This window comes from Garra rufa, chromosome 22, assembly GCF_049309525.1.
Source record: "Garra rufa chromosome 22, GarRuf1.0, whole genome shotgun sequence".
NCBI lineage: Eukaryota > Metazoa > Chordata > Actinopteri > Cypriniformes > Cyprinidae > Garra > Garra rufa.
The window spans coordinates 30,471,289-30,488,714 of NC_133382.1; the positions used below are offsets into that span (position 1 = coordinate 30,471,289).

The window sequence follows — 17,426 nt, forward strand, 5'->3', positions numbered from 1 at the left end:
GTACCTCCCTGTACCTAATCAGCTAGCGCATATTAATTAAAGCAAACACATTAATCTTCATTCACTGCCTTTGAGGAGCACAATACCAGAGAAGATAAAGAGAGAATGGGAAACGCACAAAGAGGAAATCAGAGAGGAAGGGAGAATCACACTGTTTTGGTGTTTTTAAAGACGTGTCCTTGGGAAGATGAGGTAAAGAGGTTGGTGTGGTCAAGGAGGACAGCTATGGCTTTTGTTTGTGAGAGTGCTGGCAAACGTCCCAACAATGGAGGGGGGTTTAAAATGTCCCCAGTGGGTATTTGCATTTACCTCCAGGAGGAAGAACCGTTGACTATAGTGCTATAGGATAGTAACACTAACACTAACACACACTTACTACTTCCCTAAAAAAACACAATTTGCATACCCAAAGGAAAACTGTATTGCTCAGTTAGAGCTCATGAGATTTCTAAATTATCATTTACCCAAAGCATTTTTTGTCTCAGATATAGTTATAATAACATTTTTTAAGAGCATCACTGCAAAAAAAAAAAAAATCAATTAAATAATTAATAAATTGAGGCTGCAAATAAAACAAAAAGACATGAAACATTTTATAATTGTTTTGGAATTTTTTGGGTAATTTTAGTAATTTTATACTGTTTCTGTCAAATTAATTTGGACCTTTTTTCACTAAGAAAATGCTAGAAAATTAAAAAAAAAATTGAAAGTAAATCCTACACAATTTTTTTAGTGTACAGCTATTAAATTAAAGTAGGAGTATAGTGCACATCAGTGTTGTTCATGGTAAATAAAACTAAAACTTTATAATTGAAATAAAGCTGAACTTAAAAATATGTCAATATTACATGAAAAATTAGAATTAACAAGAATTATAAATGGTGCCTTGGTTGAAGTTAACTAGCTTGAAGTACTAAAATTGCTAAAACTAAAATTTAAATTTCGTTTTTATTTACAGTAACTAAATAAAAAAAATCCAAAAACGAAATGACAAAAGCACATATAATTACTAAAACAAAATTAAAATGAAAACATTTGAATCAAAATATTAATAAATTCTATGTGACAGTATATGAATATTACATGAAAAACTTAAACTTAAAAAAGAGAATTAGAAATGTTGCATTGGTTAAAGCTGACTAGTTTGAAGTACTAAAATTACTAAAACTAAAACTGAAATTTAATTTTTTATTTACAGTAGCTAAATAATAAAATGCAAAAACGAAATGACAAAAGCACCAGTGTTGGGCAGTAGCGTCGCTACAAGTAGTGACACTACTAGCTTAACTACATTTCTCAGTAGCGTGGTGGTAGCGTCGCTGTTTTCTGAATCAAATAGCTTTTCAGTAGCTAAGCTATTATTTTGATCAAGTAACGCGGTAGCGTCAACAAAAGCTACAAGCTATATATTGTTCTACACTTTAAGCTCAAATCGGAAATATAACTGCTACGGATCACTGATCCTGGGTCAGTAAGCGACGTCACTGCCACTAAACCTCGTGATGCCATTGGCTCATTAAACTGTCAGTCAAACCATAGTATTCCTCCCGCCTCTCTCGTTAAAGTGCGGCGCGCAGTTTGAAGTATCTCGGCGTGTTTGCAGACTTGAGGTAAATAAAGAAGTGTTGATTGAAAAAGTACATGTTTTCTGTATTTATAACACAGCACTGTATTTATAAAGGCTAATGTTTGTTTTTGCGAGATGAGAAAAGTCTAGCACTTGTTGTCGAGACTTTTGTTGTCGATATTTTAGCTAAATGTCAGAAAAAACTGAGCGCCCACATAGCAACAGAAAACTGTATAATCTGCAATGCAAAATGTAGTATTAGAACTAGTGATGAGTGCCTTGATTTTAGTCTTTGAAGCAGGCTAGTGCTCTGGGAAGATCTCAAACCTGGAGTACGAGATGGGCAGAGGGTGGGTGTCAAATTCATGGCGAAAGGCAAAATGTTTCGGTTCGTTAGTAAAAACAAACAAACAAAAAACGACCAGGTTCCATAGCAAAATAAGAATGAAACCGTGTTCTAGTCTAAACGAATTATAATAATCTTTGCTAATATTCTTAATACTTCAAACTGCTTTGGACTTTGCTGTAGCGAATTATGCCTTTACTATGACCAACATGACAGAATATGATATTCAGCTGTTTGATCGCTGGTGTCTGACGCGCATACTATCACTGTTCATTTGAAAAATAAAACGGTCTCCCAAAAATTACGTTAGTCAATTTAAATAGTGTGTATTATGTGCAGTTCAGCGTGACCACCGGTCCCGTGGCACATTTTTGCTCATCATGATATTTTCCGTCGACGTGCATGAAGTACAAAGCTTACCCAATTAGGGTGACCAGACGTCCCGAAAAATTCGGGACAGTCCCGAAATCTAAGCTGCTGTCCCGAATCCCGAATCCCGCTCTAATTGTCCCGAAAATTATGCTGAAGCAATATCTTAAATATAGTTATTGTCTGATAAAACATAAAAACTGTCCGTGGAGCGAGGTTGAGTCATCCGCCGGCTGCTCATTGGCTGCAGGATCTTGTTTTTTGTTTTTTTTTAGATATACCCAGAGCCATAGAGAAAGAGAGTTGCGACACGCTCTGATCTCGCCGCCGCGCGGTCACGTGGTTCGTGGAGCGCCCAATAGTTCCAAACAACTCCGCGCTCCAATGTGTGTGAATGGGTTTATGTAGGATAGACAGCAGTTTTACTATATTTGCATCAATTTCGAGTAATTATTAACACATAATGTGCATTGATTGTGTATTGATAACTTCTCTGAATACGCTTTACAATCGCATTTTATTCTGGGCAGTGATAAAGAGACATAATTAATATGTTCTCATACTTTTTGGCAGTCAAATGTGACCAAACACGTAACTTTTATTCAATTCAATTAAATAATTGTAATATATAGTTAAGTTCTATTTAGTTAATATTTGAGGAGGCTTTTTTTGTACTAAATAATATGTGCAATAATGATCCTGAACATTTAAAAGATAACATTTTATAATATAGTATTTATATTACAGTTAGTTTGATATTTAAGGTAAAATACATTTGAATGTGTATTTGGACATGATCAAACACTCTCTTTTTTATATGTTTTGATTTAACGATTTAATGTTAGATAAGAAAAAAGTAATATATTCGTGTTATTTTATGATATTCAAATATACAACATAACTGAATATTATAAAAGGCAAGCAAAAATGGCATTTGACATAATAGAAAAGAGGAAAATAGTGTTTAAAAAACACAAGGCAACGAATTGCATTCAGCATACATTTTTTTTAAATCGTATTTCTTGAATGCAGTCTTTACTGAAACTCATTCAATCTCCCACAGTGAGAGAAAGATTGCAGAAAGACTAAAAACGTAAAAATATGACAATTAGTATCTCGCTATTATGGTGTTTCTCACGTTATCTAACTGCATTTACAGTATAACTGTTTATTTTTTAACGATAAACATTAAGATGTTGCTAGCAGCAAATTACACTGTACCAACACCGCGACAGTACAGACCAACAAGTTGGTCTCGTCCTTCTTTAAGAAGGCACCGTGTTCAAAATAATACTTCTGTAGCCTACGTATTAGGCTATATCAATTTATATGCATATGTACTTGTTAATAAAAATATGATTGCTTCATTAACTTCAGATTGAAGTATAAAAATAGCCTTACGCAACTTAAATAACGTTAGGCTACTTATATTAATAAGGCTACTTATATTCATTACCCCCCCCCCCCCCCCCCCCCGTCCCGAATTTCAACCAATCTCATCTGGTCACCCTATACCCAATGCATAATAATTTTGCTTCAAATACATTGCAGATATGGATCATTTGTATTTGTGGCAAGAGAGGTAGTCTACATAAGCCCAACTTTAATTTCAGTTTCACATTTAATTTGTTTTGGATTGTTTAGGCAAATTTATTTATTTCATCATTGTTCTGTTCTGAATAAGATTAAAGTTAAAGGATTTGTTGTGGAGTGAGGGAAATAATGTCATAACATTACGCTGTAGGCCTGTTTATTTCAGAATATAATAAAATGTGACTTCTAGGCCTAGCCGCTGTGACCTGTCGGTTTAATTTTTCCTCTCAAAGACTTACAATTTACGTTAATGTGTTTTACCTTCTGCAAACGAATATAGCCGATTGATTCGGTTATATATTCTTACTGTCAGTTAACAAATTTACAATAGAATTTAGCTTTGCTTCCCAGATAGTAACAGAGTCTTGGCCAAATCTGGCTTACATTCCACACTTGTCTTTTATTCACAGTCTTGACTGCAAAAGTTTGTGATTTGTTTTTATTTTTGTATTTGTTATGTACTATAGATTCTGACAATTTAAAAAAATCAGGCTCCTGTATTCATGAAATCAATCACTATCTTTGTTCAAACACGGCAGTAAATTAAAGTGCTGTTTTTGTGCGGTCTGTCATATTTTAGTAGCTATATACAACAAATCTACAGCGCTTCCATTAGGCAATTTTTTACGAAGCTGTCAACACTGTAAACTCTGACGACATGCAACCAGTTGACGAACACCCATTCATATATAGACTATGTTATTCAGTAATATGTATAAAATTATTTTATTTACAAATTTTGTGTTTTCCCTGTTTTATTCGTTTAATATTGTGAAACTGGTGCCATTGCTTTTTTTGTTATTATTTTTTTGCAAGAAAGAATACAACCCCCCAAAATATGAGATAAATCCAGCCCTGTACATGATACTGATTTTTGTTGCCAAATTGGTTTGGAAGAGTGGTTAAATAAACAATTAAACTGAACTTGTATGCCTGTATTACTGACAATTTAATTGATCACTGAGAGAGCAATGACTTGGTATGATGTTGGTTCAATAGAAAAATGAAATTTTAAAAAATAGCTTAGATGTAGTGAACTACTTTTGCCATGATGCTGTAGCTTAGCTTGCTACATTACCCAAGGCCGTAGCTTTAGTGTAGTTAAGCTTCATTTAATGAAGAGTAACTGTTAGCTTAGCTCACTACATTTTCCAAGTAGCTTGCCCATCACTGAAAAGCACATACCATTATTAAAACAAAAACAAAACAAAAAACTGTTTTTAATCAAAATAACAATAAATCCTATGCGACAGTAAATGAATATTACATGAAAAACGTAACCTTAAAAAAAGAGAATTAGAAATGTTGCATTGGGTGAAGCTGACCAGTTTGAAGTACTAAAATGACTAAAACTAAAACCAAAATAAAATTTCATTTTTATTAACAGTAGCTAATTAAATAATTTAAAAAAAAAAATCCAAAAACTAAATGACAAAAGCACAATTACTAAAACAAAAGAAAACTGAAAACTTTTTTTCATCAAAATATAAAGAAATCCTATGCAACAGTATATGAATTACAGTACATGAATATTACATGAAAAACATAAACTTAAAAAGGAGAATTAGAAATGTTGTCTTGGTTGAAGTTAACTAGTTTGAAGTACTAAAATCACTAAAACTAAACAAAAAAAAAAATTTTCAGTAGCTGTAAAAATCAAAAAACTAAATGACAAAAGCACATATAATTATTAAAACAAAATTAAACAAAAAACTTTTTAATTAAAATATTAATAAATCCTATGTGACAGTGTATGAATAACAGTATATGAATATTACATGAAAAATGTTAACTTTTATTAGTATTAGAAATGTTGCCTTGGTTTAAGGCGACGTTTGAAGTACTAAAATGACTAAAAGTAAAACTAAAATACAATTTCATTTTTATTTACTGTAGCTAAAAAAAAGCACAAAATTAAACTGAAAACTTTTACCAAAATATTAATAAATCCTATGCAACAGTATATAAATAACATTAAATTACACTGCCACAGATTACTGCTAAATTTCCTGAGAAGAAGGAAACATCAGCAAACATTATTCTGTAAGATAATTCCTGGTTAAACAAATTCACTGTCCATTTCTCATATGCATAAAGCAAAGTCTTTAGTTTATACCACAAGGGACCATTGTTTTCATACCATCATTTAACTGTTGAAAAAAGCTGTCAGTGATTATAAACAGACACTTGAGTATAGTATTTAAAGTGCGGTCACCATACCTTTTACTTTGGAGTAAAATGAGTCTCTGTTTACACCAAAACACATATTATAGAAAAAAGCACACTGTTACCACACAGTTTTGTCATTTTTGTCATTTCTGACCTCTCTGTTCTTGCTTCAGACTGGCATCTGTGGTAAAGTTCAGAGAGAAGGAATTCTGTTTTGACCAAACAGAAATGGCACTGCCTAAAAATAAAGCATATAGAGACCTTTTACTGGTGTTTTGCTTAATTTCCTCCTGTTGCCGTGGGTAGACTGTCACAATAGGAGTTAATTAAGTCTGAGGTGGCTGGAATTCGCTGTTTCATCAAAAATAACAGCAATAAAACCAACGAGCGAAGAATGCACAATATGTCATTCTTACTCCAGGGCTGATATTTCATGCACAATTTATATTTTGCATTTTATAAACATTGGAAAGGCTTCTCAAACTGACGTAATTTAACCAGAAACATTCCTAGATAGACGTGCCACAGCTGTGCTATAAAGTCTGCCGTTTAAACCAAAATGCTTGTTTAATTCTCAAAGGGGAATAAGAGATAGTCATCTGGCTTATTAGAGGCCAATTACTCCTTGACCCCAGATTTGCATTATTGACGAGTGCATAAACGCTTTTGTTCTGTATTGCTGTAAACACAAAGCCTTGTCATAGAGGAGGCCTGCTAACAGATGGCATCCCTGTTCTATACAATAAAGGGTGACACTTTCTCTCTCCTATTTGCCTGCAGTTTTATGCCCTAAAATTCAATATATGACGGCAAGTTTAGCTACAGTTCAGCAATTTCTCACAAGCAAGATTTTTTTCTCAGAATTCTGCAAGATTGCAAATGTGATACTGATTTTATGCTACGGTTTAATACACAAGTTAATTTTGTGGAACATTTGAGACAATATTTCTTGTATCGTCTATTTTTGTTCAATTTCACCAATGAATATTGTTCCAAACTAAGCCACAGCTGAACTGTTGTGCGTCTCTGAACAACACAGCAGGGTTTCATTACTGAATGAATTCACGTTTTTGAACAAATCGAGTAAGCCCATGACGCAGTGACTCATTCATACAGGCAGTCATTTGCACATCTGAATGAATCAGTTTAATGAATGAATGAATGACTCAGTCATTTAGACAGTGATATATATATATTTCAAGACTACTTTTTACTGTCTGTTAAATGCTTTTCTCATTTAACACAATGACTTCAATATATGAGGAGTAATTTCTCATCCCAAATTGATGTGCGAATAATTACTGATCAATCTGTGATAATTCATAAAAATTAAATCTGAATGAATCAGCTGTTTGAGTGAATCAGTTGAATGAATGATCAAATTTTTTAAAAGATTCAAGTGAGCCAATGATTCAGTGACTCATTCACAGTGATTTACCGCCACTGGCATTTTTAGTTTCACATTTAGAGTATTATTTCATAAAAAAAAAACATCTTATTTCATTCAATTTTAATTTCCCTATATTGAATCAATTTTATTCTGGAACTGCTTTTTTTTAAATGTGTTATATGCAAAAAGCAACCCTAATATATATGAATCCACATTTGTGACCCTGGACCACAAACCAGTCTTAAGTCACTGGGGTATATTTGTAGCAATAGCCAAAAATACATTGTATGGGTCAAAATTACTGATTTTTCTTTTATGCCAAAAATCATTAGGAAATTCAGTAAAGATGATGTTCCATGAAGATTTTTTGTAAAATTCCTACTGTAAATATATCAAAATGTAATTTTTGATTTGTAATATGCATTGTTAAGAACTTAATTTGGACAACTTTAAATGTGATTTTCTCAGTATTTTGATTTTTTTGCACCCTCAGATTTCAGATATTCAAATAGATGTTTCTCGGCCAAATATTGTCATATCCTAACAAACCATACATCAATAGAAAGCTTATTTATTGAGCTTTCATATGATGTATACATCTCAGTTTTGTAAAAATTAACCTTGTGGTCCAGGGTCACATTTGTGAACAAAATGACTGAGCCAATGATGCAGTGATTCATAAAGAGCATTTGCATTGCTTCTGAATGAATCAGCTTTTTAAATGAATCAGTTGAATCAATGACTGAATGACTGGCACCTACTGGTAGTTTTAGTTTCAAATTTAGAGCATCATTTCATTTTTCAAAAAAAAAAATGTTGTTAATATCCTTTTTTATTTATATATATTGAATCAAAATATTAATTTTCTAAAGCTATTTTTTGTAATGTCTATTAAATGCTTTTCTCATTTAACATAATCTTTTGGGAGTAATTTCTTAGCCCAAATTGTTATGTGAATAATTTGTGATAATTAATACAATCAATATAAATATTTAAATAAATAAAAAATCTCTTGACAACCCTAATATATATGAATCCACATTTTTGAACGAATGAAGTGAGCCAACGATTCAGCGACTCATTCATTAAGAAAGTAATTTGCATTGCTTCTGAATGAATCAGCTGTTTGAATGAATCAGTTGAATAATTAACTGAATGACTCAAGACAGTGACTTGCTGCTACTGACAGTTTTAGTTTCACATTTTGAGTATTACTTCACATACATACCTTTTTCAAAAATGATATTTTAATCAATATTTTTTTCTCATTAAACACAATAATGAGTAATTTCTCATCCCAAGTTGGTTTGCGGATAATGTGATTAATTTGTGATTCATCAAATTTGAAAATGGAATCACTTGACAACTCTAATATATAGAGATGTTCCGATACCCTTTTTTCCTTCCCGATACCGATTCCGATACCTTGGCTCGGGGTATCGGCCGATACCGAGTACTAATCCGATACCTGGGTGTGTAATTGTATATACAGCTGTAGATAATACTAATAAATTATTTTATTGTGTGCTTCAGACTTATTCCTTAAAAAAACAAATATACAGTGATATATACAGTGAACTAGAGTATTTTTATTATATGACATACATTTGACAGTCATATTTTTTCATATAGTTAGTATTACTAATCTGGTTTTCTGACGTACATCAGCCCTGTTTATAACAGAGAATTTTGGCCAGAATTTGAAAGATTCTCACTAGATCTCGCAGCAACCTTATTCATTGTGCGGCATTTTCAAATGCTCCTCACTGGATCTCGCAGCAGTAACAGTGTTGCAAAATCAACGTTGGCTCCCGAATAAAGCTGTTCGGGGTTTGTGCAAGTTTGTTTGCATTGCAGTCCAAGCTGATAAACGGTCAGCGCTGAGCAGCTCAAACGTGTCGTGTTAGTTTCACTTTCGTTTCGCGTGCCATTTTATGTTTCTCATCTGAGACAGAAATGGCAGAGCTTATGAGTTGAACAACGCGGTGATCGCGTCAGTGTGACCGCTCATGAAAATTAGTAACACTGGCAGAAAAATTGGTCACAGTCTGGAGCCCTTTAATATTACCGCAAGTGTCCCGCGCGCTTCAGTACAAGGAGTAAACAAACCACGCGCCTGTACAATTCATTAACACAGAACCACGCATTAATTCATATTTAAACAGTCGGTTTTTGGCTTAATATTAGTCCATATCACGATTTGATTTAAGTGTAATGAACTACCTTTGATTAATGCATCAAACTTTGACAAATTCCGTGACGTTCCGCGTTAAACTGTAAATTCCATTTTGACTGGATTCCGCGATTCCGTCCGTGTTTTCCGCATCGCAGAAATCATAAAGCCCTACATATGAGACATGCCGCCGTTTTAGCGGACAAACTGCTAGCACATTTGTATTTCTTCTTCGCTGCTCTAAACAGTGGTTGCTTGTGGCAACACTGTTTGCATGCTGAGCCGCGAAGAAGAACTGTCTTCTGATTTGCTAGCGGGAATAACTTATATCTTAAGAAAATGGTATCGGATCGGTACGTGGGTTCAAGTACTCGCCGATTCCGATGCTAGATTTTTTTGTGGTATCGGCGGCATTTCCGATACAAGTATCGGAATCGGAAAAACACTACTAATATATATAATTACACATTTTTGAACAAATCAAGTGACTCATTCATAAAGACAGTCATATGCATTGCTTCTAAATGAATCAGCTGTTTGATCAAATCAGTTGAATGAATAACTGAATGACTCGTTCATTAAAACTTTCTGCCACCTACAGACGGGTTTAGTTTCACATTTAGAGTATCATTTCATTTTAAAAAAAAGTAAAATCTCTCATTCAATATTCTTTTTTTCTATGTTGAATCAAAACTTTTTTGTAATGTCTATTAAATGCTTTTCTCATTTAACAAAATGATGACTTCATCCTTTGGGGATTTATTTCTTAGCCCAAACTGATGTGCGAACAATTTAAAATGTAAAAATTGAATCTCTTGACAAGCCTAATATATATTAATCTACATTTTTGAACGAATCTGAATGAATCGGTTGTTTGAACAAATCAGTTGACTGTATGACTGAATGACTCACTCATAAAGACAGTGCTTAGCTGCCACCTATATTTCATTTTTCAAAAAAACAAAACAAAAAACAATCATATTTTATTCAATATTATTTTTTTTCCCCAATATTTTTAAAGCTACTTTTTTGTAATGTCTGTACAGTATATATTTCCCCCAGTTATAGTCAAATAACCTTCTCAATATCTGGAAAACACTTTATATCTCAGCATTATTGCCACATCAAACTACGAGCATTACTGCCTTGACTGCCTCTACGCTTTGCCTCATATCACCGCACCATAAAACTCCACAGTGCTGCAGGGTCATTACAGACCATAACGACAGGGAAATGTAATGTGTTGTGCCCAGCGTCTCCGCCCACCGAGGGCAGCAGCTATGTTTAATATCCCATAATGCCGACAACAGAGGAAAAGCACCCACTAATGACTCATCGCCCTGACACGATTTACTAAAGAGCCTTGCCACCCAGCAGGTAAGGGGCCACAGCTGAGGAACGAATCATGATGTCCCAGGAGGCCTCACTGACTAGAGGCATATGTGTTGAATGAGAGAGCCTGCAGAAAGCTCCGGTGATTTATGTTCCTGCATTATCAGCGTTGTTCCTGTTGGGTTGAGGGCTGACCTCCCCTCTTCAACCGCTTATTTTTATCAGAAAAATGTTACTTAATAGCTTTTGCAGGAGAGATGTGCCTCTGAATCACTGAGCACTTGTTGAGGCTTATTTTTAGTCAAGAGCGATCCCTTTGGATAACTTTTATTTTCCTTTTTCTTTCAGGGAATATTCTGTGTTTAGTACAAGTTCTCTTTATCAACAGCATTTGTGATGTTGATGGTTAAAAAAAAATCACTTTACTCGTTCAGAACTTTTACAGGAATTAGACTCCCTTTTATTTTATTATTTTATTTGCTTCAGCTTTTCTTGTAGTTTATATTTAGTTTTTGTCTTTCTGTTTAAACAAAGGCCAATCAATTTATTTTAGGTGGAAAAAAATCTATTTGTTCCTCCTTCAAAATAAAAAAAATAAATTTCTTTTTTTCAGCGTTTGTGATGTTGATGATTATCAAAAAAATTATTTCTACTTGTTCCCAACTTTTACAAGATTTAGACTTTTTATTTTATTTTATTTTTTATTTTTTAACAAGCAGAACAAAACTGGAACATATAAAAATACAGTAAAATAAAAAGGAGTCTAAATCTTGTAAAAGTTGTGAAGAAGTAGACATTTTTTTATAATCATCAACATCACAAATGCTGTCAATACAGATAATTTTTACTGGACCCAGAATATTTCTTGAAAAAATATATTATATTATTTTATTATTTTGTATCTTTCAGTTTTGTTTTGCTTGTCTTGAAGCTTTATATTGTGTTTTTGCCTTTAAGTTTAAACTAAAGGGGAAAAAATCCATTTGTCCCTCTTTAAATAAAATAATAAAATAAAATAAAATATTTTTTTTTTTTTTTCAAGGAATATTCTGGGTTGAGTAAATTATCCGTATCAACAGCGTTTGTGATGTTGATGATTTAAAAAACTGTATTTCTACTTGTTCCCAACTTTTACAAGATTTAGACTTTTTGCTATCGATACAGATAACTTGTACTGAATCCAGAATATTCATTGAAAAAAAAAATCATTTTATTTAATTTTATTTTAAAGAAAAGGAAAGACAATAAATTGGTTGGCTTTTTTTTACCAAAGAAAAAAACACAAGAAAAAAAAATAAATAATAATAATATAATAAAATAAAGGTAACAGTAAGGTTACAGTAAGAATTGGTTTAAGTTTAATAAGCTAATGTCTAACAAAGCATAATAGTCTTATTCAAATAAGTTTTATTGTAATCATTTGTCAAAAATGCTATTCATTTATTCAGATCAAAGATTTTAAATGATTACAAAAATGATTCAGTACACCTTTTAAACTTACTATACGAGTACAAACCCTGGCATTTGACAACAACAGCTTTTGACACTGCAACCAGGAATCGAATACAGTAGAGAATGGACCAGCTGTCAAAGGCTCTGAACACAGACTGAACATCAACCCACAATCCCACAGGTGCAAGTTCACTGCGGTGTGCCTGCCATCTAAAACTCTCCACCAAAACCACAGCTGCGTCAACATGTCTCAAGTACGCAGCAACCAGGTGTAGAGATCTCTCCGCTGCAGAGCCACAGACAGAGAGGAGCGCTTCAGACCTCCAGCCTGAGGAATGCAGAGTCATATTCAGACCAAGAGGTCACTGAGACAGACTGCTTTAAATTCAACTTCAGCCCTAATCATACTCGTCATTATTTGTCTGTGAAATCAGCTCACCTGGTGTGCCAAGTGCAAATTGTTGATTGAGGCCTAACCCACAGTGTGCAAAAAACAATGTTATTCTTCCCGTTCCCAAGAGACCTCAATCAATCGTTGTCCACTTAAGTCAGAAATAACAGTCATCAAATTCGCCGATCTCAGAGCTTTACGTGTAAGATCCTGATGGTCATACTCAGCTCAAGTCTGCGAAAGACATTGAATCAAGAGTTAAATTAAGACAAGCAAATGCCAGAACGCAACTCTCGTAAAAAGTATTTCAAGACGAAGGCATTACGAATTGCCAATGGCATCATATGTGATGTTTAGCAGCCTCCCAATGTATAATTAGCATGTTAATTGCTACCAGTCACGTCATTTACTTCAAAACTAAGCAACAACATAGACCTGATTTGATATCTTAGGCCTGTGGATATCATTTGCCATTGCTCAAAAGAGTTTCTTGGCATTGTGAATTGGACTAAAGGGCTGCCGTTGCTCATTACTCCATCTGTAAGGCATCTAATGACAAAGACCAAGTACAAAAAGTACTGTGAGGTTTCATTCATTGGGGTCTGAGGACAAACACCCAGGGCAGAATGACTGCATCGGCCTAATTTCTCTCAAACGTCTCTTAGAGGCAAATTGACTTTGTCGTACTGTCTATACGAGGTGTTCCTCGCATTTGTCATGAACTGCATATTGCCAGATGCGTATTCATAATGAGTGTTTGTGCATATGACGCCCAAAAGATTAATGACCACATGAAAATAAGCAAATTTCTGTCTTTTTGTATAAAAGACAGTGTGCCCAAACAGACTTTAAGCTATTTAAATTCCACCCTCTGTTTCTGTTATATAAACTGAGCAATTAAGTCAGTGCCAGGGTGAGATTTTCATTTCGAATGCTTTAATGCACATCACGCCTCTTCTTAAAATGAAATGAGGCTCATTCTGGCTTTTATAAACGGGAAAGAGAATTTAGATCATGCAGTCAGTCAGTGCGCTAGGTGTCACAGAGTTATTGATATGCCATTAGAGGAAATTTCTGACTAATAGCTGTGAGCCCGCTTTGACCTGTTGTCGCGCTAATGAAAAATGACAATCGCCAGTATTGGCTTTGATTTATTACGGCAGGCAATTACTGTCTTAGCAACGGATGTTGTGTAAAAAACAACCAGCACACAGAGAGATGGTTTAATCTAGCAGCGGATGTGTGCTGGAGGAAACTGTACATCAGTAAGCCACATGAGTATTCCTGATGCCTGCTGAATCCCACATGGCTAGACTGATAGAGATTCCGGTCCAGGTCTTGCCCCGAATAGGATTTGATTCTGTAGCCAAAAGCTTGATAAAATATTGCTCTACCAGTCTCAGGTTTAACTGGAGTTGAAGTACAGCTCCAAGAGGAAGATTAATTAATGTTGATAAGACGTAGACTACTATTCAAAAGTTTGGGTTTTGCAGGATTTTTCTCTTTTATTCTTACCAAGGCTGCATTTATATGATCAAAAATACTGTAAATACCATAATATTTCAGTATATTTTAAAATATCATTTTTTTCTTGCAACGCCAAAGCTGAATTTTCAGCAGACATTACTCCAGTCTTTAGTGTATCATGATCCTTCAGAAATCATTCCAGTCTCATAATTTCTTGCTCAAGGAACATTATTCATTACCAATGTTGAAAAAACAGTTGCTGTTTAACATTTTTGTCTGTGGAAGCTGTGATATATATATATTTTTCCAAAATAGAAAGTTTAAAAAAAAAGTTTGATGTGAGCAATTTAATGTGTCTTTGCTGAATAAAAGTTTAAATTTATTTCTTAAAAAGAAAAAAAATACTGACCCCAAACTTTTAAATGGTAATGTACATTAATAAACAAAAATTAAATGATTATGAGATAAAAAAAAGACTCTGTGTCACATGTAATTCAAAGAGTACAAACTATGGAAGCCAGAATCTATAAAAAGTCATAATTATAAAAATTCACAAAAAAAATTCTCCAAATTATGAGCTTATATCATTTTGACGTCTTTGCCATACGTTCAAAAGACGTCCACTGAGAAGCCAGAATGAAAGTTTTTGCGACGTCTGTTTTAGACGTCTTGTAAGTGTGCAGTAAAGACGTCCAAGTGACATAAATATTGAACGCTCAGGAGACGTCTACCGAGTAGCCAGAATGAAAGGTTTTGCGACGTCCGTTTTAGACGTCTTTAAAGTGTGCAATAATGACGTCCAAGTGACATAAATATTGAACGTTCAGAAGACGTCCACTGAGAATTCAAAATGAAAGTTTTTGCGATGTCCGTTTTAGACGTCTTTAAAGTGTGCAATAATGACGTCCAAGTGAGATAAATATTGAACGTTCAGAAGACGTCCACTGAGAATCCAGAATGAAGGATTTTGCGACGTCTGTTTTAGATGTCTTTTAAGTGTGCAATAATGACGTCCAAAAAACATAAAAAGTGAACATTCATAAGATGTCTTTTTAAACATGTTTTTATTGCTGACCAAGCCACATCATTAGTTTAAAATGACAAGAGATTACTTAATGTTTAATTTAAGTTTTTCAGCAAAATATTAACATATTTACAAGCTGATATAAATACATTATAATAGTTAAACTCAAAGTCTGCTACACTGGAAATAAACAAAAATGCCTTACAGTACTCATACAAAAGTCCTCAGTTATTTTCCATCAAATCTAATTAAAGAAACACAGAAATAAACAAATGACATGAGATTACTTAAGACAAGAGGAAACTTATGTTCTTCAGCAAAAAAAAAAAAAAAAAAAAAACACACAAGCTGAAAGAACTAAATTATAATATTTAATTAAACTAATAGTTCATTTTAAAAAATTTGGTCTGACATGGGGGGGAGGGGAGGGACTGTAAAGTCATGCAACAGTCCTTAGTTAGTGTCCACCCCTGTGTGCCATCCATCTCCATTCCTCCCTGGGGCATGTTTGAGATGTTCTGAGGCATGATGCTTTATTGTAGCCTCTGTAACTTCTTTGTTCCATGTCATGACTGCAGCTGCAAGAGTAGAACGAAAACAAAAATTACAAACATGTAAAGAAAATACAGGTACTGCAAAATAGCAATAGGAGGAGGCTGGCACAACATCCAATTTCTCTCAATAACTCACAGATTTTTAGACTTGTCTCTAATGTTCCATTTTTTTCGCTGACCCAAGTTAATCATTCTATATAACAGACCTGTACAGACCTTTATATGTAACTTTACTCACAGAAAAATCACAGGAAAATCTTATATGAGTGAGTTGGTGTTAAAATGACATGGTTAAAACGGAGAAAATGCTGAGTACCCTTAATTTCTTCATAAGTTTTAGTCGTCTCCAGAGGAAGATTCTGCTTCTTTCCCTTCCCCTTCATATTGAATTTTGCCATCAACTGGTTGGTAAAGAGCCTAAAAAACAAATTTTGAAGAATGTAGGTAATCAAACAGTTGCTGGTCCTTAGTGATTTCCTTAGTTTTTTTTTCCAAGTTTTTTTTGTCAATGTGGACCAGCAACTGTTTGGTTACCCACACTTAAAGTATAAATATATTTTATTTCTTCACCACAAAAAAGGGCAAACTGTGAGAAGAAATGTAACAGGATTGTCAAGTTCTGTGTGTAGGGATACTGTTGCAAATACCTGTCAAGAACTTTGTGGACACAATCCCTCACTTCTTTCCCTCCAATTCTTGCAAGTTGCAACACCTTTAAAGAGAGGGGTTAATATTCCTGTCATGTTAGAAAACATTAGACTCTAACTGGCTTCACTGATATATGACTGAGGAATATTGATAAATAAAACAGAGCTTAAGATTAGACCACTTCCAGAGTGTGTCTTGTAAATCATACCAGGGACATTTGGCCTACTGTAACACTTTTGTTCGTTCTCCTGTTTGTTTGCCCTGTTTTCCCTCTGGACTTTTAATTGAACTTCATCTCCCACGATCCTTTGTATTGCTTCCCACCATCTTTGATTTGCCCCACACCTGTTTGCAATCCCCAGTTCATTTGTCCCACACCTGATCCCTATTATCCTCCACTATTTAAGTCTGTCTGTTTGTTCAGTTATTGGTCGGTTAGAGTTGTGAATCTTGTTGTCATTTTTATGTGGTTTTTCTGTTGATGTATATTGTTTGATTAACCTGTTTTGTTCCATTGGACTTATTAAATCATCTATAACTCTTTCTACTTGTAACACCGTCCCTCTGTTATCGTATGCTACATCTACATCTTGCAGCATAACACTTCTGCTTGGTTCATGTCTTACATAAATAATTGCATAGGGTTGCACAATTTTGGGAATAATCAGGTGGGAATTAATAAAGGGTGTTGACATTTAGACTAGTAACAGAAGTAAACTGCCAGGTATGTTTACACATATGATGAATATGTTTTGGTGACAGATGCTTCCACAAACTGAATGAAAGTGACAAGATGAGATACAGATAATAAAAAAAATATAAAAATAAGTGCATTAAAATATATACAAAAAATATTTAAAGCAAAATAGAAAAAAACAGAATAATACACAATATATTAAGTACAAAAGCATGGAAATGTAAATAATGTGTGTCATATACACTGTAATAAAG

General features: G+C 33.9%; 1 long non-coding RNA gene across 1 annotated transcript; it reads right to left on the reverse strand.

Annotated features, from left to right (window-relative positions):
• Window positions 1–15,684: 15,684 nt before the first annotated feature.
• On the reverse strand, window positions 15,685–16,882 carry LOC141297404 (uncharacterized). Its single transcript, XR_012341382.1, has 3 exons — window positions 16,475–16,882; window positions 16,144–16,244; window positions 15,685–15,851 (listed from the first exon to the last, which is right to left on the reverse strand). It is a non-coding gene; the product is annotated as an uncharacterized lncRNA (long non-coding RNA).
• Between the last annotated feature and the right edge of the window lie 544 nt (window positions 16,883–17,426).